The sequence below is a fragment of the Oncorhynchus keta genome, chromosome 8 (assembly GCF_023373465.1).
Source record: "Oncorhynchus keta strain PuntledgeMale-10-30-2019 chromosome 8, Oket_V2, whole genome shotgun sequence".
Lineage (NCBI taxonomy): Eukaryota > Metazoa > Chordata > Actinopteri > Salmoniformes > Salmonidae > Oncorhynchus > Oncorhynchus keta.
The window spans coordinates 28,072,709-28,095,170 of NC_068428.1; the positions used below are offsets into that span (position 1 = coordinate 28,072,709).

The following is a 22,462-nucleotide window of genomic DNA, read 5'->3' on the forward strand; positions in this document are numbered from 1 at the left end:
AAGGAGACTAGGCATCTACCACCCCACTACCAGATTAGAGCCATAAAGGAGACACTTGTCATTTTTTGCAAGTGTTTGAGCTAGAAATGTATCAATATTTATCGTTTACAAATGAGCTATGACATAGCCAATGAATTTATAGCACCATTTTTGATTCACCCTCATTTCAAAATCAAATGGTTTTGACCGTTTGGATGTTTAATGAGCTCCTTTTCTTCTCCTGCTTTGACCATGCAGTGCCCCTCAAAGTGTTTTCTGTCGTCGTTATGAAAGAAATGATCGACTTTACTCTGTATTTCTAAAAATGACCAATTGTTTAACACACTGTTTAAAGCAAAACAGGTACCAAAACCACTGCTGATGGTGAATCTGAACAATCTAAACCAAATCTATAGTAAGCCCTGTTCAGACGGTATAGCCAGATGAGAGTTGTCTCTTCGGTAGCTTGCATTTATTCTGGTAAAACACAAATTTAACAGTGCATAGAGAACAATAACCTAGTAAGTGACATACGTTCACTCAACTAGTAAAGCTGAAGGTGCTGCGCAGATGTGCACGATCAGGAACAGGCCGCCTGCCTCGCGTTGGCAGAGATCTATATATAATGACGAGACGCTCATGTCTCCACTCGAACAATAGGAGTCATTATCCCAAAAATGGGAAGGCAGGCGAGAAGCTTATGTCCAAATTAAGCCAATAGTGCGGCAGTTTGACGAGGCTACGGATATTCCCTAGGGTTGTTCGGCATGCAAAATGACTTGTCAACACTGTTACATGCTTAGTTCAACACAAAAGATGGAGGTACAGTGAGGCAAAAAAGTATTTAGTTGTGCAAGTTCTCCCAAAAAGATGAAAGAGGCCTGTAATTTTCATCATAGGTACACTTCAACTATGACAGATGAAGGGAGGGAAAAAAATCCAGAAAATCACATTGTAGGATTTTTAATGAATTTATTAGCAAATTATGGTGGAAAATAAGTATTTGGTCACCTACAAACAAGCAAGATTTCTGGCTCTCACAGACCTGTAACTTCTTCTTTAAGAGGCTCCTCTGTCTTCCACTCGTTACCTGTATTAATGGCACCTGTTTGAACTTGTTATCAGTATAAAAGACACCTGTCCACAACCTCAAACAGTCAAACTCCAAACTCCACTATGGCCAAAACCAAAGAGCTGTCAAAGGACACCAGAAACTAAATTGTAGACCTGCACCAGGTTGGGAAGAATGGATCGGCAATAGGTAAGCAGCTTGGTTTGAAGAAATCAACTGTGGGAGCAATTATTAGGAAATGGAAGACATACAATACCACTGATAATCTCCCTTGATCTGAGGCTCCATGCAAGATCTCACCCCGTGGGGTCAAAATGATCACAAGAACGGTGAGCAAAAATCCCAGAACCACACGGGGGACCTAGTGAATGACCTGCAGAGAGCTGGGACCAAAGTAACAAAGCCTACCATCAGTAACACATTACGCCGCCAGGGACTCAAATCCTGCAGTGCCAGACGTGTCCCCATACTTAAGCCAGTACATGTCCAGGCCCGTCTGAAGTTTGCTAGAGAGCATTTGGATGATCCAGGAGAAGATTGGGAGAATGTCATACGGTCAGATGAAACCAAAATATAACTTTTTGGTAAAACTCAACTTGTCGTGTTTGGAGGACAAAGAATGCTGAGTTGCATCCAAAGAACACCATACCTACTGTGAAGCATGGGGGTGGAAACATCATGCTTTGGGGCTGTTTTTCTGCAAAGGGACCAGGATGACTGATCCGTGTAAAGGAAAGAATGAATGGGGCCATGTATCGTGAGATTTTGAGTGAAAACCTCCTTCCATCAGCAAGGGCATTGAAGATGAAACGTGGCTGGGTCTTTCAGCATGACAATGATCCCAAACACACCGCCCGGGCACCGAAGGAGTGGCTTCGTAAGAAGCATTTCAAGGTCCTGGAGTGGCCTAGCCAGTCTCCAGATCTCAACCCCATAGAAAATCTTTGGAGGGAGTTGAAAGTCTGTGTTGCCCAGCAACAGCCCCAAAACATCACTGCTCTAAAATACCAGCAACTGTGTGTGAAAACCTTGTGAAGACTTACAGAAAAAGTTTGACCTCTGTCATTGCCAACAAAGGGTATATAACAAAGTATTGAGATAAACTTTTGTTATTGACCAAATACTTATTTTCCACCATAATTTGCAAATAAATTCATTAACAATCCTACAATGTGATTTTCTGGATTTTTTTCTCATTTTGTTTGTCATAGTTGAAGTGTACCTATGATGAAAATTACAGGCCTCTCTCATCTTTTTAAGTGGGAGAACTTGCACAATTGGTGGCTGACTAAATACTTTTTTGCCCCACTGTATTTTCAGAAGGCAGGAACAAAGTAATAGGACAAAACATTTGTGAATAAGCGATTGGTAATGTTTGATTAGATTTTTCTGACCGATGCATGCTATATGTGACTCATTTCATTACTTCACAGTACAGGAAAATTTGTTTTTGAGCAGAAATGCCTTCTGGAACATGTGAGCTTTCATGTGCCTTAATAATAACAAACTTGTATGCCATCTGTAAATACAAATAAAACACTTAAATTACAGGCTTATCAACGGAAAAAGTCAGGAACCTTCCCGGTAGCCATGATTGGCTGAAATAAAGGATGGGCTGTACATGGTCTGCAATGTAGCACGCTTCGGTCTATAACATGAGCTACTTAGTATGTGTAGGTAATCCTTTCTAATGTGGCTTCTTTGAAAGATATCACAAAAAAACTGCAAACGTGTTACTAAGTCTCTCCACTTTCTGGAGGACCGAGTTTTGAAATCAATAGAATGCCCGGTGGAAGCAGAGCATGATAGCTATGGACATGGAGAAAATTCAGGTGTTTGATTGCAAATGCGGAGGGAGTCAAAAAGAGAACACAGAAGGCTGTTGTATAAAACACCTGTCTCTGGATTACATCTTCAAACTAAGGACAATGATGGCTTCCATGACAGAGAGGGAGAAGCGTTCCTCCATGTACAAGGGTAGTTGAGTCGAGCTAGTTACATTTTCAGAAAGTCGTTTTCCTTGCAAGTTAAAGCGTACTGTTAGCTAGCTAGCTAACGTTAGCTGGCTGGATGGCTCGCAAGCTAACATTGTGTTATTTGGATATTATATTATTTGGATCGGTTTGGGGTCTGTGAACCAAAGCAATTGTATCTTAAACATTTGAATCAGGGAGAAGTATCGGGCAATGCGTATCAGTGAATCGTTGCCTCCCTAGTATGCAGTGGAACCTCCAGTATAAAATGTTTTATTAAAAAAGTAATCCGAGACTGAATCTAGTACTGAAAGAATAAGCTACAGATAGCTAGCACTAGTGCATACAAGTGGTGAGAAGTTGACTCAGAGAAAGACAATAGATTAACAGTTTTGAAAAAATGTATTTCAAGCAAGAGAGAATTTTTATTCACTTTCACTTACTTAGCTAGCAAATGCAGCTAGCTAGTTTAGCCTACTCAAACATCCTGCTCAAACAGAGGGATGCGATGTTAGCTAGCTGGCTATGACTATCCAACACAACACTAGAACTCTTCCAAGTGAAGGTAAGCTTTTGGTTTTACAAATGTATTGCCATCGGGGCCCGCCGGTGTAAACTGCTTACTGCATGATTGTAGGGGGTTTACTAATGTGTTAGTTCTATTAGCGATGTTGACTATGATGTTACTTTAGCCAATATGATGACAATGATGTAGGCGGTGTGTCGTGGTTATGCTATGGTTTGCCTTGAAAGTTTTTTTTTGCCTGGTCACATACAGCTGATTTGTTGTGTATTGGAGTATACACGTGAGGGGGAAAAGGTGAGAGGAGGAGAGTACATAGATGCGAGAAAGAATACAACGGGGCTGCTATGAAAGTGAACCGTTTACACATCATCAGGGGTGTATTCATTCTGCCAATTCTGTTGAAAAGCATTTCTTAAACGGAAGCAAATGCAACGGGGGGATACACTTACCTGAATTTGTCCAATTGAAACTCGTTTGCAACTGTTGAACTAATGATTACACCCTAGATCAGTTAGATGCAGGCAAGTGTGCAAGGTGATATTGAATGTGTCACTGTCTGTCACCTAAAAATTATCTCAACCTGTATGCACCTAAATTGTAAACTGTTATTCATATGCTAGGTTGTAGCAACATCATGATGGTATAGAGAAAGTTTGAGTATCATGTAGCAGCCTAAACCGATCTTTGATTTTATTTAACTGGGTGAACGGAATACGAATGACAATCATCTAGTATGCTGTAAAAGAAATAAGGCCATGCTCATAAAATAAATGAATGGTCCTCCCTCATCTTAAACGGCACCGACCGCCACTGATAGTATGTATGTATGTATGTATGTATGTATGTATGTATGTATGTATGTATGTATGTATGTATGTATGTATGTATGTATGTATGTATGTATGTATGTATATATGTGTGTGTATGTACAGTTGAAGTCGGACGTTTAGACACACCTTAGCCAAATACATTTAAAATCAGTTTCACAATTCCTGACATTTAATCCTAATAAAAATGTCCTGTTTTAGGTCAGGTAGGATCACCACTGTATATTAAATCAAATCAAAATCAAATCAAATGTATTTATATGGCCCTTTGTACATCAGCTGATATCTCAAAGTGCTGAACAGAAACCCAGCCTAAAACCCCAAACAGCAAGCAATGCAGGTGTAGAAGCACACATTTAAGAATGTGAAATGTCAGAAAGTAGTATAGAGATTTATTTATTTCAACTTTGAGTTCTTTCATCACATTCCTAGTGGGTCAGGAGTTTACATACACTCAATTAGTATTTGGTAGCATTGCCTATAAATGGTTTAACTTGGGTCAAACGTTTTGGGAAGCCTTCCACAAGCTTCCCACAATAAGTTGGGTGAATTTTAGCCCATTCCTCCTGACAGAGCTGGTGTAACTGAGTCAGGTTTGTAGGCCTCCTTGCTCGCGCACGCTTTTTCAGTTCTGCCCACACATTGTCTATAGGATTGAGGTCAGGGCTTTGTGATGGCCACTTCAATACCTTGACTTCGTTGTCCTTAAGCCATTTTGCAAGTATGCTTGGGGTCATTGTCCATTTGGAATAGCCATATGCAACCAAGCTTTAACTTCCTGACTGATGTCTTGAGATGTTGCTTCAATATCCACATAACTTTCATGCCTCATGATGCCAACTATTTTGTGAAGTGCACCAGTCCCTCCTGCAGCAAAGCACCACAACAACATGATGCTGATACCGCCATGCGGTATGGTATTCTTCGGCTTGCAAGCCTCCCCTTTTTCCTCCAAACATAACGATGGTCATTATGGCTAAACAGTTAAACAGTATTTTTTTTTTCATCAGACTAGTTGACATCTCTCCAAAAAGTATGATCTCTGTCCCCATGTGCAGTTGCAAACCGTAGTCTGTTTTTTTAATGGCGGTTTTGGAGCAGTGGCTTCTTCCTTGAGTAAAGGATGTGAAACGGCTAGCTAGTTAGCGGTGGTGCGCGCTAAATAAATAGCGTTTCAATCGGTGATGTCACTTGCTCTGAGACCTTGAAGTAGTGGTTCCCCTTGCCCTGCAAGGGACGTGGCTTTTGTGGAGCGATGGGTAACGATGCTTCGTGGGTGACTGTTGTTGATGTGTGCAGAGGGTCCCTGGTTCGCGCCCGGGTATGGGCGAGGGGACGGTCTAAAGTTATACTGTTACACTTTTGCTGAGCGGCCTTTCAGGTTATGTCGATATAGGACTCGTTTTACTGTGGATATAGATACTTTTGTACCCGTTTCTTCCAGCATCTTCACAAAGTCCCTTGCTGTGGGACTGATTTGCACTTTTTGCACCAAAGTACGTTCATCTCTAGGAGACAGAACACGTCTCCTTCCTGAGCGGTATGACGTCTGTGTGGTGTTTATATTGCGTACTATTGTTTGTACAGACGAACGTGGTACCTTCATGCATTTGCAAATTGCTCCCAAGGATGAACCAGACTTGTGGAGGTCTACGATTTTTTTTCTGAGGTCTTGGCCGATTTCTTTTGATTTTCCTATGATGTCAAGCAAAGAGGCACGGGGGTTGAAGGTAGACCTTGAAATACATTCAGAGGTACACCTCAAATTGACGTCAATTAGCCTATCAGAAGCTTCTAAAGCCATATAATATTCTGGAATTTTCCAAGCTGTTTAAAATTAAAAGCACAGTCAACTTAGTGTATTTAAACTTCTGACCCACTGGAAATGTGATAAAGTGAATTATAAGTGAAATTATCTGTCTGTAAACAATTGCTGGAAAAATTACTTGTGTCATGCACAAAGTAGATGTCCTAACTGACTTGCCAAAACTATAGTTTGTTAACAAGAAATTTGTGGAGTGGTTGAAAAACGAGTTTTAATGACTCCAACCTAAGTTAACGTAAACTTCCGACTTCAACTGTATGTATGTATGTCAAATCATTCAAATCAAATTTTATTTGTCACATACACATGGTTAGCAGATGTTAATGCGAGTGTAGCAAAATGCTTGTGCTTCTAGTTCCGACAATGCAGTAATAACCAACAAGTAATCTAACTAACAATTCCAAAACTACTGTCTTATACACACAAGTGTAAGGGGATAAAGAATATGTACATAAAGATATATGAATGAGTGATGGTACAGAGCGGCATAGGCAAGATACAGTAGATGGTATCGAGTACAGTATATACATATGAGATGAGTATGTAAACAAAGTGGCATAGTTAAAGTGGCTAGTGATATATTTTACATAATTTCCCATCAATTCCCATTATTAAAGTGGCTGGAGTTGAGTCAGTGTGTTGGCAGCAGCCACTCAATGTTAGTGGTGGCTGTTTAACAGTCTGATGGCCTTGAGATAGAAGCTGTTTTTCAGTCTCTCGGTCCCAGCTTTGATGCACCTGTACTGACCTCGCCTTCTGGATGATAGCGGGGTGAACAGGCAGTGGCTCAGGTGGTTGTTGTCCTTGATGATCTTTATGGCCTTCCTGTAACATCGGGTGGTGTAGGTGTCCTGGAGGGCAGGTAGTTTGCCCCCGGTGATGCGTTGTGCAGACCTCACTACCCTCTGGAGAGCCTTACGGTTGTGGGCGGAGCAGTTGCCATACCAGGCGGTGATACAGCTCGCCAGGATGCTCTCGATTGTGCATCTGTAGAAGTTTGTGAGTGCTTTTGGTGACAAGCCGAATTTCTTCAGCCTCCTGAGGTTGAAGAGGCGCTGCTGCGCCTTCTTCACGATGCAGTCTGTGTGGGTGGACCAATTCAGTTTGTCTGTGATGTGTATGCCGAGGAACTTAAAACTTGCTACCCTCTCCACTACTGTTCCATTGATGTGGATAGGGGGGTGTTTCCTCTGCTGTTTCCTGAAGTCCACAATCATCTCCTTAGTTTTGTTGACGTTGAGTGGGAGGTTATTTTCCTGACACCACACTCCGAGGGCCCTCACCTCCTTCCTGTAGGCCGTCTCATCGTTGTTGGTAATCAAGCCTACCACTGTTGTGTCGTCCGCAAACTTGATGACTGAGTTGGAGGCGTGCGTGGCCACGCAAGCAATCGTGGGTGAACAGGGAGTACAGGAGAGGGCTCAGAACGCACCCTTGTGGGGCCCCAGTGTTGAGGATCAGCGGGGTGGAGATGTTGTTGCCTACCCTCACCACCTGGGCGCGGCCCGTCAGGAAGTCCAGTACCCAGTTGCACAGGGCGGGGTCGAGACCCAGGGTCTCGAGCTTGATGACAAGCTTGGAGGGTACTATGGTGTTAAATGCCGAGCTGTAGTCGATGAACAGCATTCTCACATAGGTACTCCTCTTGTCCAGATGGGTTAGGGCAATGTGCAGTGTGGTTGAGATTGCATCGTCTGTGGACCTATTTGGGCGGTAAGCAAATTGGAGTGGGTCTAGGGTGTCGGGTAGGGTGGAGGTGATATGGTCCTTGACTAGTCTCTCAAATCACTTCATGATGACGGAAGTGAGTGCTACGGGGCGGTAGTCGTTTAGCTCAGTTACCTTAGCTTTCTTGGGAACAGAAACAATGGTGGCCCTCTTGAAGCATGTGGGAACAGCAGACTGGGATAGAGATTGATTGAATATGTCCGTAAACACACCAGCCAGCTGGTCTGCGCATGCTCTGAGGGCGCGTCTAGGGATACTGTCTGGGCCTGCAGCCTTGCGAGGGTTAACACGTTTAAATGTTTTACTCACCTCGGCTGCAGTGAAGGAGAGGCCGCATGTTTTGGTTGCAGGCCGTGTCATTGGCACTGTATTGTCCTCAAAGCGGGCAAAAAAGTTATTTAGTTTGCCTGGGAGCAAGACATCCTGGTCCGTGACAGGGCTGGTTTTCTTTTTGTAATCCGTGATTGACTGTAGACCCTGCCACATACCTCTTGTGTCTGAGCCGTTGAATTGAGATTCTACTTTGTCTCTATACTGATGCTTAGCTTGTTTGATTGCCTTGCGGAGGGAATAGCTTCACTGTTTGTATTCGGTCATATTTCCGGTCACCTTGCCCTGATTAAAAGCAGTGGTTCGCGCTTTCAGTTTCACATGAATGCTGCCATCAGTCCACGGTTTCTGGTTAGGGAATGTTTTAATCATTGCTATGGGTCAGCTTTTCCGAAAGGAGGGCGGGGCAGGGCCTTATATGCCTTATATGCATCGCGGAAGTTAGAATAGCAGTGATCCAAGGTTTTGCCAGCCCTGGTTGCGCAATCGATATGCTGATACAATTTAGGGAGTCTTGTTTTCAGATTCGCCTTGTTAAAATCCCCAGCTACAATGAATGTATGTATGTATGTATGTATGTATGTATGTATGTATGTATGTATGTATGTATGTATGTATGTATGTATGTATGTATGTATGTATGTATGTATGTATGCATGCATGCTCGATGAGAGCGGGGACAGGATCCTGATTGTTTCCTGTGCTATGATCTTCAGATACAGTATGAATATGGATCTCAAAGCTCCAAGGTCAATCTCCTTGGGATATCCATTCTTCCATTTTTCCTTCTCATCATCATCATCCCTACCGTCGCTCAATAATCATGGGACTGCTCTCACATCTCTGTCTGTCAGCTGATATCATTGTCATAGCTACCACTTACTGATTATATTAGCTACCCAAATATTCTCTTTAGGCTCATGTACACACAAGTATAAAGACTTGACATTACTTATTAAAATTATATATCTTTTTTTTAATGTACCAGTACAAACACCAAAAGACGCAAAAAATCTCACGGTTCTCCGTCAAAATGTCAGGCAGCGATTTCAAGTCAAGACAGTCTGAAAGACATGACATCTATTGTCTGTCTGTGAAGGACAGCTACAGACTGAATATCTCTGGGTTAATCAAAGAGCGAGAGAGACAAAGGCAGAGCGAGAGAAAGGAACAAAGGCAGAGCGATAGAGAGAAACAAAGACAGAGCGAGAGAGAGACAAAGGCAGAGCGAGAGAGAGACAAAGGCAGAGGCAGAGCGAGAGAGAAACAAAGGCAGAGCGAGAGAGAGAGACAAAGGCAGAGGCAGAGCGAGAGAGACAAAGGCAGAGCGAGAGAAAGGAACAAAGGCAGAGCGAGAGAGAGACAAAGGCAGAGGCAGAGCGAGAGAGAAACAAAGGCAGAGCGAGAGAAAGGAACAAAGGCAGAGCGAGAGAGACAAAGGCAGAGGCAGAGCGAGAGAGAAACAAAGGCAGAGCGAGAGAGAGACAAAGGCAGAGGCAGAGCGAGAGAGAAACAAAGGCAGAGCGAGAGAAAGGAACAAAGGCAGAGCGAGAGAGACAAAGGCAGAGGCAGAGCGAGAGAGAAACAAAGGCAGAGCGAGAGAGAACAAAGGCAGAGCGAGAGAGACAAAGGCAGAGCGAGAGAAACAAAGGCAGAGCGAGAGAAACAAAGACAGAGCGAGAGAGAGACAAAGGCAGAGGCAGAGCGAGAGAGACAAAGGCAGAGCGAGAGAGAGACAAAGGCAGAGGCAGAGCGAGAGAGACAAAGGCAGAGCGATAGAGAGAGACAAAGGCAGAGGCAGAGCGAGAGAGACAAAGGCAGAGCGATAGAGAGAGACAAAGGCAGAGGCAGAGCGAGAGAGACAAAGGCAGAGGCAGAGCGAGAGAGAGACAAAGGCAGAGCGATAGAGAGAGACAAAGGCAGAGGCAGAGCGAGAGAGAGACAAAGGCAGAGCGATAGAGAGAGACAAAGGCAGAGGCAGAGAGAGAGAGACAAAGGCAGAGCGAGAGAGAGACAAAGGCAGAGTGAGAGAGAGACAAAGGCAGAGCGAGAGAGAGAGACAAAGGCAGAGGCAGAGCGAGAGAGACAAAGGCAGAGCGATAGAGAGAGACAAAGGCAGAGCAGAGAGAGAGACAAAGGCAGAGGCAGAGCGAGAGAGACAAAGGCAGAGCGAGAGAGAGAGACAAAGGCAGAGGCAGAGCGAGAGAGACAAAGGCAGAGCGATAGAGAGAGACAAAGGCAGAGGCAGAGCGAGAGAGACAAAGGCAGAGGCAGAGCGAGAGAGAGACAAAGGCAGAGCGATAGAGAGACAAAGGCAGAGGCAGAGCGAGAGAGAGACAAAGGCAGAGCGATAGAGAGAGACAAAGGCAGAGGCAGAAAGGACAAAGGCAGAGCGAGAGAGAGACAAAGGCAGAGTGAGAGAGAGAACAAAGGCAGAGCGAGAGAGAGAGACAAAGGCAGAGGCAGAGCGAGAGAGACAAAGGCAGAGGCAGAGCGAGAGAGAGACAAAGGCAGAGCGAGAGAGAGACAAAGGCAGAGCGAGAGAGAGACAAAGGCAGAGGCAGAGAGAGAGACAAAGGCAGAGCGAGAGAGAGACACAAAGGCAGAGGCAGAGAGACAAAGGCAGAGAGAGACAAAGGCAGAGGCAGAGCGAGAGAGACAAAGGCAGAGCGAGAGAGAGACAAAGAGGCAGAGCGAGAGAGAGACAAAGGCAGAGGCAGAGCGAGAGAAAGGAACAAAGGCAGAGCGATAGAGAGAAACAAAGGCAGAGGCAGAGCGAGAGAGAGAGAGACAAAGGCAGAGGCAGAGCGAGAGAGAGACAAAGGCAGAGGCAGAGCGAGAGAGACAAAAGGCAGAGGCAGAGCGAGAGAGAGAGACAAAGGCAGAGGCAGAGCGAGAGAGACAAAGGCAGAGGCAGAGCGAGAGAGACAAAGGCAGAGCGATAGAGAGAAGACAAAGGCAGAGGCAGAGCGAGAGAGACAAAGGCAGAGCGAGAGAGAGACAAAGGCAGAGCAGAGAGACAAAGGCAGAGCGAGAGAGACAAAGGCAGAGGCAGAGCGAGAGAGAGACAAAGGCAGAGCGAGAGAAACAAAACAGAGGCAGAGCGAGAGAGACAAAGGCAGAGAGCAGAGAAAGGAACAAAGGCAGAGCGAGAGAGAGAAACAAAGGCAGAGGCAGAGCGAGAGACAAACAGAGGCAGAGCGAGAGAAAGAGACAAAGGCAGAGGCAGAGCGAGAGAGACAAAGGCAGAGGCAGAGAGAGAGAACAAAGGCAGAGCGAGAGAAAGGAAAAAGGCAGAGCGATAGAGAGAGACAAAGGCAGAGCAGAGCGAGAGAAAGGACAAAGGCAGAGCGATAGAGAGAAACAAAGGCAGAGGCAGAGCGAGAGAGAGAGAGACAAAGGCAAAGGCAGAGGCAGAGCGAGAGAGAGACAAAGGCAGAGGCAGAGCGAGAGAGAGACAAAGGCAGAGCGATAGAGAGAGACAAAGGCAGAGGCAGAGCGAGAGAGACAAAGGCAGAGCGAGAGAAAGGAACAAAGGCAGAGCGAGAGAGAGAAACAAAGGCAGAGGCAGAGCGAGAGAGACAAAGGCAGAGCGAGAGAAAGGAACAAAGGCAGAGCGATAGAGAGAAACAAAGGCAGAGCGAGAGAGAGACAAAGGCAGAGCGATAGAGAGAGACAAAGGCAGAGGCAGAGCGAGAGAGAGACAAAGGCAGAGCGAGAGAGAGACAAAGGCAGAGCGAGAGAGAGACAAAGGCAGAGCGAGAGAGAGACAAAGGCAGAGCGAGAGAGAGACAAAGGCAGAGCGAGAGAGAGACAAAGGCAGAGGCAGAGCGAGAGAGACAAAGGCAGAGCGAGAGAGAGACAAAGGCAGAGGCAGAGAGAGAGACAAAGGCAGAGCGAGAGAAAGGAACAAAGGCAGAGCGATAGAGAGAAACAAAGGCAGAGGCAGAGCGAGAGAGACAAAGGCAGAGGCAGAGCGAGAGAAAGAGAGACAAAGGCAGAGGCAGAGCGAGAGAGACAAAGGCAGAGGCAGAGCGAGAGAGACAAAGGCAGAGCGATAGAGAGAGACAAAGGCAGAGGCAGAGCGAGAGAGAGACAAAGGCAGAGCGAGAGAGAGACAAAGGCAGAGCGAGAGAGACAAAGGCAGAGCGAGAGAGAGACAAAGGCAGAGCGAGAGAGACAAAAGGCAGAGGCAGAGCGAGAGAGACAAAGGCAGAGCGATAGAGAGGGACAAAGGCAGAGGCAGAGCGAGAGAGACAAAGGCAGAGCGAGAGAGAGGAACAAAGGCAGAGCGATAGAGAGAAACAAAGGCAGAGGCAGAGCGAGAGAGACAAAGGCAGAGGCAGAGCGAGAGAAAGAGACAAAGGCAGAGCAGAGAGAGAGACAAAGGCAGAGGCAGAGCGAGAGAGACAAAGGCAGAGCGAGAGAAAGGAACAAAGGCAGAGCGATAGAGAGAGACAAAGGCAGAGGCAGAGCGAGAGAAAGGAACAAAGGCAGAGCGATAGAGAGAAACAAAGGCAGAGGCAGAGCGAGAGAGACAAAGGCAGAGGCAGAGCGAGAGAGAGAACAAAGGCAGAGGCGATAGAGAGAGACAAAGGCAGAGCGATAGAGAGAGACAAAGGCAGAGGCAGAGCGAGAGGACAAAGGCAGAGCGAGAGAAAGGAACAAAGGCAGAGCGATAGAGACAAAGGCAGAGGCAGAGAGAGAGAGACAAAGGCAGAGCGATAGAGAGAAACAAAGGCAGAGGCAGAGCGAGAGAGACAAAGGCAGAGCGAGAGAAAGGAACAAAGGCAGAGCGAGAAGGCAGAGCGAGAGAAAGAACAAAGGCAGAGCGAGAGAAAGGAACAAAGGCAGAGCGATAGAGAGAAACAAAGGCAGAGCGAGAGAGAGAGGCAAAGGCAGAGCGAGAGAGAGAGGCAAAGGCAGAGCGAGAGAGAGACAAAGGCAGAGCGAGAGAGAGAGGCAAAGGCAGAGCGAGAGAGACAAAGGCAGAGCGAGAGAGAGAAATAAAGGCAAAGAGAGAGAGAGAAATAAAGGCAAAGAGAGAGTGAGAGAGAAAGGCAGAGCGAGAAAAAGGCAGGGCGAGAAAAAGGCAGGGCGAGAAATAAATAGGGAAATAACATCAGAGCGAGAGAGAAATAAAGGCAGAGCAAGAGAAAGAGAGAGAAAGACAGGCAGAGCGAGAGAAAGAGAAAAAGAGGCAGAGTGAGAGAAAGAGAGAGAAATAAAGGCAGAGCGAGAGAAGTAAAGCAGAATGAGAGAAAACCTCTTTAGGCTCATGTACACACAAGTATAAAGACTTGACATTACTTGTAAAAAATAATAATTTAAAAAATGTACCAGTACAAACACCAAAAGACAAAAAATCTCCCGGGTCACCATCAAAATGTCGGGCAGCAATTTCAAGTCAAGACAGTCTGAAAGACATGACATCTACTGTCTGTCTGTGAAGGACAGCTTAGTTATTCATGTCACTACAGACTAAATAACTCTGGGCTAATCAAAGAGAAATAAAAAGGCAGAGAGCGAGACAGACACAGACAGCCATAGAGAGCGCGCAAGAGAGAGAAAGAGAAAGAGAAATGAAGGCAGAGAGAAAAATAAAGGCAGAGAGCGAGGGAGAAATAAAGGCAGAGAGAGAAAAAGGCACAGCAAGAGAGAAAAATAAAGGCAGAGCGCGAGAGAAAAATAAAGGCAGAGAGAGAAATAAAGGCAGAGCGCGAGAGAGAAAGAAAGCAGAGAGCGAGAAAAAAAAATAAAGGCAGAGAGAGAAATAAAGGCAGAAAGAGAGCGAGAGAGAATAAGGCAGAGCAAGAGAGAAAAATAAAGGCAGAAAGAGTGAGAGAGAAATAAAGGCAGAGAGCGAGAGAGAAGTAAAGGCAGAGAGAGAGAAATAAAGGCAGAAAGAGAGCGAGAGAGAATAAGGCAGAGAGGGAAGCGAGAGAGAAAAAAAGGCAGCGCGAGAGAGAAAAAGGCAGAGAGCGAGAGAGAAGTAAAGGCAGAGAGAGAGAAATAAAGGCAGAGTGAGAGAGAAATAAAGGCAGAGAGAGAGAAATAAAGGCAGAGAGAGAGAAATAAAGGCAGAGCGAGAGAGAAATAAAGGCAGAGAGCAAAAAAGGCAGAGAGAAAAAGGCAGAGCGAAAAAGGCGTTATTACGTTTGTAATCATACCAAATAATCTGCTCAAACCCCTTCCAAGGATCATCAAAAAGGAGTGCTATAAATTATTATAAATTCTCGGACAACCCAAAGATTCTTAGATGCCCTTCCAGACTTCCTCCACCTACCCAAGGACACCAGAGTACAAAAATCGGTTAACCACCTAATTGAGGAACTCAATTTAACCTGAAGCAAGCTTCCAGAAAATTAAAACGCAATCTCGATATCGCGCCACCAAACTGGAACTATTCCAACTAGCTTGGAAAGACAGTACCGTGCAAGTACCGTCAGAGTACAAAATTCAGTTAACCACCTAACTCAGGAACTCAATTAAATCTTGGTTAATACCCTAAAACGAAAAACATTTGTCATAAGAAACTAGCTCCCTGGTATACAGAAAATACCCGAGCCCTGAAGCACGCTTCCAGAAAATTGGAACGGAAATGGCGCCACACCAAACTGGAAGTCTTCCGATTAGCTTGGAAAGACAGTACCGTGCAGTATCGAAGAGCCCTCACTGCTGCTCGATCATCCTATTTTTCCAACTTAATTGAGGAGAATAAGAACTATCCAACATTTATTTTTGATACTGTCGCAAAGCTAACTAAAAATCAGCATTCCCCAAGAGAGGATGGCTTTCACTTCAGCAGTGATAAATTCATGAACTTCTTTGAGTAAAAGATCATGATCATTAGAAAGCAAATCACAGACTCCTCTTTAAATCTGCGCATTTCTCCAAAGCTCAGTTGTCCTGAGTCTGCACAACACTGCCAGGACCTCGGATCAAGGGAGACGCTCAAGTTTTTTAATACTATATCTCTTGACACATTGATGACAATAGTCTTGGTGTTTAAACCTTCAAGCTGCATACTGGACCCTATTCCAACTAAAGTACTGAAAGAGCTGCTTCCTGTGCTTGGCCCTCCTATGTTGAACATAATAAACAGCTCTCTATCCACCGGATGTGAACCAAACTCACTAAAAGTGGCAGTAATAAAGTCTCTCTTGAAAAAGCCAAACCTTGACCCAGAAAAAAATAAAATAAATATAATAAATAAAATAAAATAATAAAATAAACCGGCCTATATCGAATCTCCCATTCCTCTAAAAAATGTTAGAAAAAGCTGTTGCGCAGCAACTCACTGCCTTCCTGAAGACAAACAATGTATATGAAATGCTTCTGTCTGGTTTTAGACCCCATCATAGCACAGAGACTGCACTCGTGAAGGTGGTAAATTACCTTTTAATGGCATCAGACCGAGGCTCTGCATCTGTCCTCGTGCTCCTAGACCTTAGTGCTGCTTTTGGTACCATTGATCACTACATTCTTTTGGAGAGATTGGAAACCCAAATTGGCCCACACGGACAAGTTCTGGCCTGGTTTAGATCTTATCTGTCTGAAAGATATCAGTTTGTCTCTGTGGATGGGTTGTCTTCTGACAAATCAACTATACATTTCGGTGTTCCTCAAGGTTCCGTTTTAGGACAACTATTGTTTTCACTATATATTTTACCTCTTAGTGATGTCATTCGGACACATAATGTTAACATTCACTGCTATGCGGATGATACACAGCTGTATATTTCAATGAAACATGGTGAAGCCCCAAAATTGCCCTCCCTGGAAGCCTGTGTTTCAGACATAAGGAAGGGGATGGCGGCAAATATTTAACTTTTACACTCGGACAAAACAGAGATGCTAGTTCTAGGTCCCAAGAAACAAAGAGATCTTCTGTTGGATCTGACAATTAATCTTGATGGTTGTACAGTCATCTCAAAGAAAACTGAAGGACCTCATCAGGTTCCAGAGTAAAGCCTCTTTTGATGAACATATCAAGAATATTTCAAGGACAGCTTTTTTCCATCTTCGTAACATTGCAAAAATCAGAAACTTTGATGTAAAATGATGCAGAAAAATGTATCCATGTTTTTGTCACTTCTAGGTTAGACTACTGCAATGCTCTACTTTCCGGATACCCAGATAAAGCACTAAATAAACTTCAGTTTGTGCTAAACATGGCCCTTTCTTAAAATCAATAGACAAGTATATATCTTTACATTACATTACATTTAAGTCATTTAGCAGACGCTCTTATCCAGAGCGACTTACAAATTGGTGCATTCACCTTATGACATCCAGTGGAACAGCCACTTTACATATTAGTTAATATTATATTTAGTTAATATTGCCTACTATTGCCTACTAACATGAACTACTTTTACCAAGGAAAATTGTCTCACTTCCCTTGCAACAGAGTCAGGGTATATGCAGCAGTTTGGGCCGTCTGGCTCATTTCGAACTGTGTGAGGACTTTCTTGCTAACAAAGACAGCCAACTTCTTCAAACGGGGGATGATTTAACAAGAGTGCATTTGCGAAAGAAATCACAGTTGCACGACTGTACCTAACCATAAACATCAATGCCTTTCTTAAAATCAATACACAAAAGTATATATTTTTAAACCTGCATATTTAGCTAAAAGAAATCCAGGTTAGCAGGCAATATTAACCAGGTGAAATTGTGTCACTTCTCTTGCGTTCATTGCAAGCAGAGTCAGGGTATATGTAACAGTTTGGGCCGCCTGTCTCGTTGCGAACTAATTTGCCAGAATTTTACGTAATTATGACATAACATTGAAGGTTGTGCAATGCAACAGGAATATTTAGACTTATGGATGCCACCCGTTATATAAAATACAGAACGGTTCCGTATTTCACTGAAAGAATAAACGTTTCGTTTGAGATGATAGTTTCCGGACTCGACCATATTAATATATTAAGGATCGTATTTCTGTGTGTTATTATGTTATAATTAAGTCTATGATTTGATAGAGCAGTCTGACTGAGCGGTGGTAGGCACCAGCAGGCTCGTAAGCATTCATTCAAACAGCACTTTCGTACGTTTAGCCGGCAGCTCTTCGCAATGCTTCAAGCATTGCGCTGTTTATGACTTCAAGCCTATCAACTCCCGAGATTAGGCTGGTGTAACCGATGTGAAATGGCTAGCTAGTTAGTGGGGTGCGCGCTAATAGTGTTTCAATTGGTGACATCACTCACTCTGAGACTTGGAGTAGTTGTTCCCCTTGCTCTGCATGGGTAACGCTGCTTCGAGGGTGGCTGTTGTTGATGTGTTCCTGGTTTGAGCCCAGGTAGAGGCGAGGAGAGGGACGGAAGCTATACTGTTACACTGGCAATACTAAAGTGCCTATAAGAACATACAATAGTCAAAGGTATATGAAATACAAATGGTATAGAGATAAATAGTCCTATAATTCCTGTAATGACTACAACCTAAAACTTCTTACCTGGGAATATTGAAGTATCATGTTAAAAGGAACCACCAGCTTTCATATGTTCTCATGTTCTGAGCAAGGAACTTAAGAGTTAGCTTTTTTACATGGCACGTATTGCACTTTTACTTTCTTCTCCAACACTTTGTTGTTGCATTATTTAAACCAAATTGAATATGTTTCATTATTTATTTGAGGCTAAATTGATGTATTATATTAAGTTAAAATAAGTGTTCATTCAGTATTGTTGTAATTGTCATTATTACAAATAAATAAAAATAAATTTAAAAAAAACTGGCCGATTAATCGGTATCGGCTTTTTTTTGGTCCTCCAACAAATCGGTATAGGTGTTCCTGTTCACTGGATGTACTACCTTGTCCCGGACGGACCTGCTGTTTTGGACTTTCTCTCTACAGCACCTGCTGTCTCAAACTCTGAATGATTGGCTATGAAAAGCCAACTGATATTTACTCCTGAGGTGCTGACCTGTTGCACCCTCTACAACCACTGATGATTACCATCATCATCATCATCATCATCATCTGACCCTGCTGGTCATCTAAGAACATTTGAACATCTTGGCCATGTTCTGTTATAATCCCCACCTGGCACAGCCAGAAGACTGGCCACCCCTCAGATGCTGGTTCTTCTCTAGGTTTCTTCCTAGGCTCTGGCCTTTCTAGGGAGTTTTTCCTAGCCACCGTGCTTCTACATCTGCATTGCTTGCTGTTTGGGATTTTAGGCTGGGTTTCTGTACAGAACTTTCTGACATCGGCTGATGTAAAAAGGGCTTTATAAAGAAATTTAATTTGATTTAAGGGGTTCTTTATTTTGACTATTTTCTACATTGTAGAATAATAATGAAGACATCAAAACTATGAAATAACACATATAGAATCATGTAGTAACCAAAAACATGTTAAAACAAAGATTCTTCAAAGTGAGATTTGCAACACTCTTGCATTCTCTCAACCAGCTTCATGAGGTAGTCACCTGGAATGTATTTCAATTAAGTGATGCCGACTTAAAAGTTAATTTGTGGAATTTCCTTCCTGCTTAATGCTTTTGAGCCAATCAGTTGTGCTGTGACAAGGTGTGTGTATGTGTGTGTGTGTGTGTGTGTGTGTGTGTGTGTGTGTGGGGGGGTGTATACAGAAGAGAGCCCTATTTGGTAAAATACCAAGTCCATATTATAGAGCACAAGTAAGAACAGCACAAGTACAGCACAAGTAAGCAAAGTGAATTGACAGTCCAATATTACTTTAAGACATGAAGGTCAGTCAATATGGAACATTTCAAGAACTTTGAATGTTCCTTCAAGTGCATTCGCAAAAACCATCAAGCGCTTTGATGAAACTGGCTCTCATGAGGACCGCCACAGGAAAGGAAGACCCAGAGTTCTCTTCTGCAGAGGATACGTTCATTAGAATTACCAGCCTAAGAAATTGCAATTGCAGAGTTCAAGTAACAGACACATCTCAACCACAACTGTTCAGAGGAGACTGTGTGAATCAGGCCTTCATGGTCAAATTGCTGCAAAGAAACCACTACTAAAGGACACCAATAATAAGAAGAGACTTGCTTGGGCCAAGAAACAAGAGCTATGAACATTAGACCTGGAGTCCAAATTGGAGATTTCTGGTTCCAACTGCTGTGTCTTTGTGAGATGTGGTGTGGGTGAACCGCATGTGCATTTCCCACCGTAAAGCATGGAGGAGGAGGTGTTATGGTGTGGGGGTGCTTTGCTGGTGACACTGATTTATTTCGAATTCAAGGCACACTCAACCAGCAAGGTTTGGGCTTAGTGGGACTATTATTTGTTTTTCAACAGGACAATGATCAAACACACCTCCAGGCTGTTAAGGGCTATTTGACCAAGAAGTAGAGTGATGGAGCGCTGCATCAGACGACCTAGCCTCCACAATTCACTGACCTCAACCAAATTGAGATGGTTTGGGTTCAGTCGGACCGCAGAGTGAAGGAAAATCAGTAAACAAGTGCTCAGCATATGTGGGAACTCCTTCAAGACTGTTGGAAAAGCATTCCAGGTGAAGCTGGTTGAGAGAATGCCAAGTGTGTAAAGCTGTCATCAAGGCAAAGGGTGGCTATTTGAAGGATCTCAAATATAAAATATATTTTGATTTGTTTAAAACTATTTTGTTTACTACATTAGTCCATATCTGTTATGTCACAGTTTTGATGATATCTTCACTATTATTCTACAATGTTGAAAATAGTAAAAATAAAGAAAAACCCTTGAATGAGTAGGTGTTCTAAAACTTTTGACCATAAGTGTAGCTCTTGCACATCTCGCTAGTCTCTCTCAGCCTTTCTCTCTCCTGGCTTCTGTAGCAAATCCAGCTCATAAAGTTATACAAGCACAGCTAGTAGATACCGAATGTCATTTTCGGTGAGTGTGGAAATTTAAAAGTCCACTTTCGCTTGTAAATTGTGCAAATTAACAGTTGTGATACATGCCTTTCTGAAGCAGATGAGTGAATGGAGGAGAAAAAGGCACTAGTAGGAAGCACAGGGGAAAAATGGCAGCTGTACAGATAACTCATCCAGAGCTCTTAGACGTGATAAGATATGGCAAATATGTAGTAGTGAATTGCATACAAATGTAAGTTGATCATCTCGCCGATACAGAACACTATGGACTCACCAACACTATGGACTCACCAGGTATTTACTTAAATTTCTACAAATATTCAAATGTGTGAATTATGTATGTCTATGGTGCATTTACTGTGAAGGCAGCTGATCTGAACCATAAGAGCACCTACCACTATCAGATTATGGGGGAAATGCAGCCTGTTTTTGTCACCCCACTTTGGTTCTGAAATCACCATCACCCACTAATTCACTTTGCAGGTATTTATCAGTATTTATCATTTACAAATGAGCTATGACATAACCAATGACTATATAGAAAAATCTAATGTTTTTATTGAGCTTATTTTCTTCTCCTGCTTTGACCATGCAGCGCACTTTGCAAAGTGATTGCTGTCGTCGTTATGAAAGAAATCATCAACTTTACCCTGTATATCTAAAAATGACCAAATACACTGATTGTTTAAAACAAAAACAGGTACCAAAACCACTCCTGAGGGTGAACCTGAACAATCTAAATCAAATCTATTGTAAGCCCTGTTCAGTAGGCATTGCCAGATGAGAGCGAAGGAGAGAGAAGAGAAAGAGAGAGATATACTTTAAACACAAACCTCTGCTTTGATCATTAGAGTTAGACATAAAACACAACCCGAGACGTTAGACAGGGTAAATTAAATATTTAATTTTCAAGATAAGGTATGCGTGTGTATGCGTGCATGCACACGTGAGTGTGCGAGAATTAGTGTGCGAGTGTGTGTGCCTCGCGCACATGTGTGTGTGTGTGTGTCAGACATGGTCTGAGAGGCTAGGGCCTTATTGATCTCAGACAGTTTATCTGAATCCCAGACAGCAGCCCACACAGACAGACACTGTGTAAAACATGACAGGATTACTGCGTCAAACACCCAGCTTGGACATACACTGATCATGTCTACCATTCATTTACTGCCATGACGCTATAGTACGGCAGCTTAACATGGAAATAAGAGGTGTCTAATTCATCTAAAAGGTGCAGGCAGGCTGATGTATATAGAATTGAGAATGAGTCATAATCTTCTATAATAATGACCTGATTGGTCAAGAGGTGAACAGTTGAAAATAGCAGGTGACATTGATCCGTTTGTGAGTACTGCCAGCAAATAAATTAATGATTTATATTGTACAGTACACACACACACACACACACACACACACACACACACACACACACACACACACACACACACACACACACACACACACACACACACACACACACACACACACACACACACACACACACACACAGGTGTTGTGTATTAGTACGTAAGTCATCATAAGCCCATCAGACAAAGTCAACTTCCCCTTAGCTATAACCTACTATGTCTGCTGGGCTGAAACAACGAACACCCTCTAGCACAGTGGCGCTAAAATACCAGAGAACAAGAAAAGAAGATCTTCTGTTGCAGTCTCAACCCCTTTCTTCCCTCATTAAAGGTTAGAAAGGTCCGTCTGGTTCAAGACGGATGTGATTGGGATGTGATTGGGATGGCAGAGAACAGAGGAGAGTTCAACTGGCTGCCCAGAGCAAGTTCACCCCCATGACCTACATCAGCCAGTCTGGATCTTTCTGGAGAAATTGGGTTTGGGCCTCATAGGCTGACCCCTAGCTCTGTTCTTTCACACATGCATGCACAGCCCTTCACCACAGATCTAGGATCAGATTCCCCAAACCCCATTTGTAACCTTGAGTGTTAGGAGAAATAAAAAAAGAGCTCCTCCTCCTCAAGAAAGCCAGTTAGGTCACGGACACCAACGCCACCAGACCAGACCAGATTAACACCTTTTTCTCATGCTTTGAGCATAACAACTCTAAGCCGCCGAGGAGAGCCCGTGAGAACAACAACCGACCTGTAACACTCGCTTGTTCAAATCACATGGACACCATGGTAAAGGTACCACAGTGACTCTTCAACCTCAGGAGGCTGAAAAAATGTGACCTGTCCCAGAGGGGCCCTCAGTGTTCTACAGGAGCACCATAGAGAGCATACTACTGGGCTGCATCACATCCTGGTATGGCAACTCCACCACAACTGACCGCAAGGCTCTACAGAGGGTGGTATGCTCAGCCTAACACACCACTGGGTGCACACTGCCTGCC

The 22,462-nt window shown here is 43.7% G+C and overlaps 1 protein-coding gene across 1 annotated transcript in view; it reads right to left on the reverse strand.

The window, feature by feature from the left end:
* LOC118387061 (kelch-like protein 29) overlaps positions 1-22,462 on the reverse strand; it is a 435,230-nt gene that overhangs the window by 350,452 nt on the left and 62,316 nt on the right. The window lies entirely within an intron of this gene.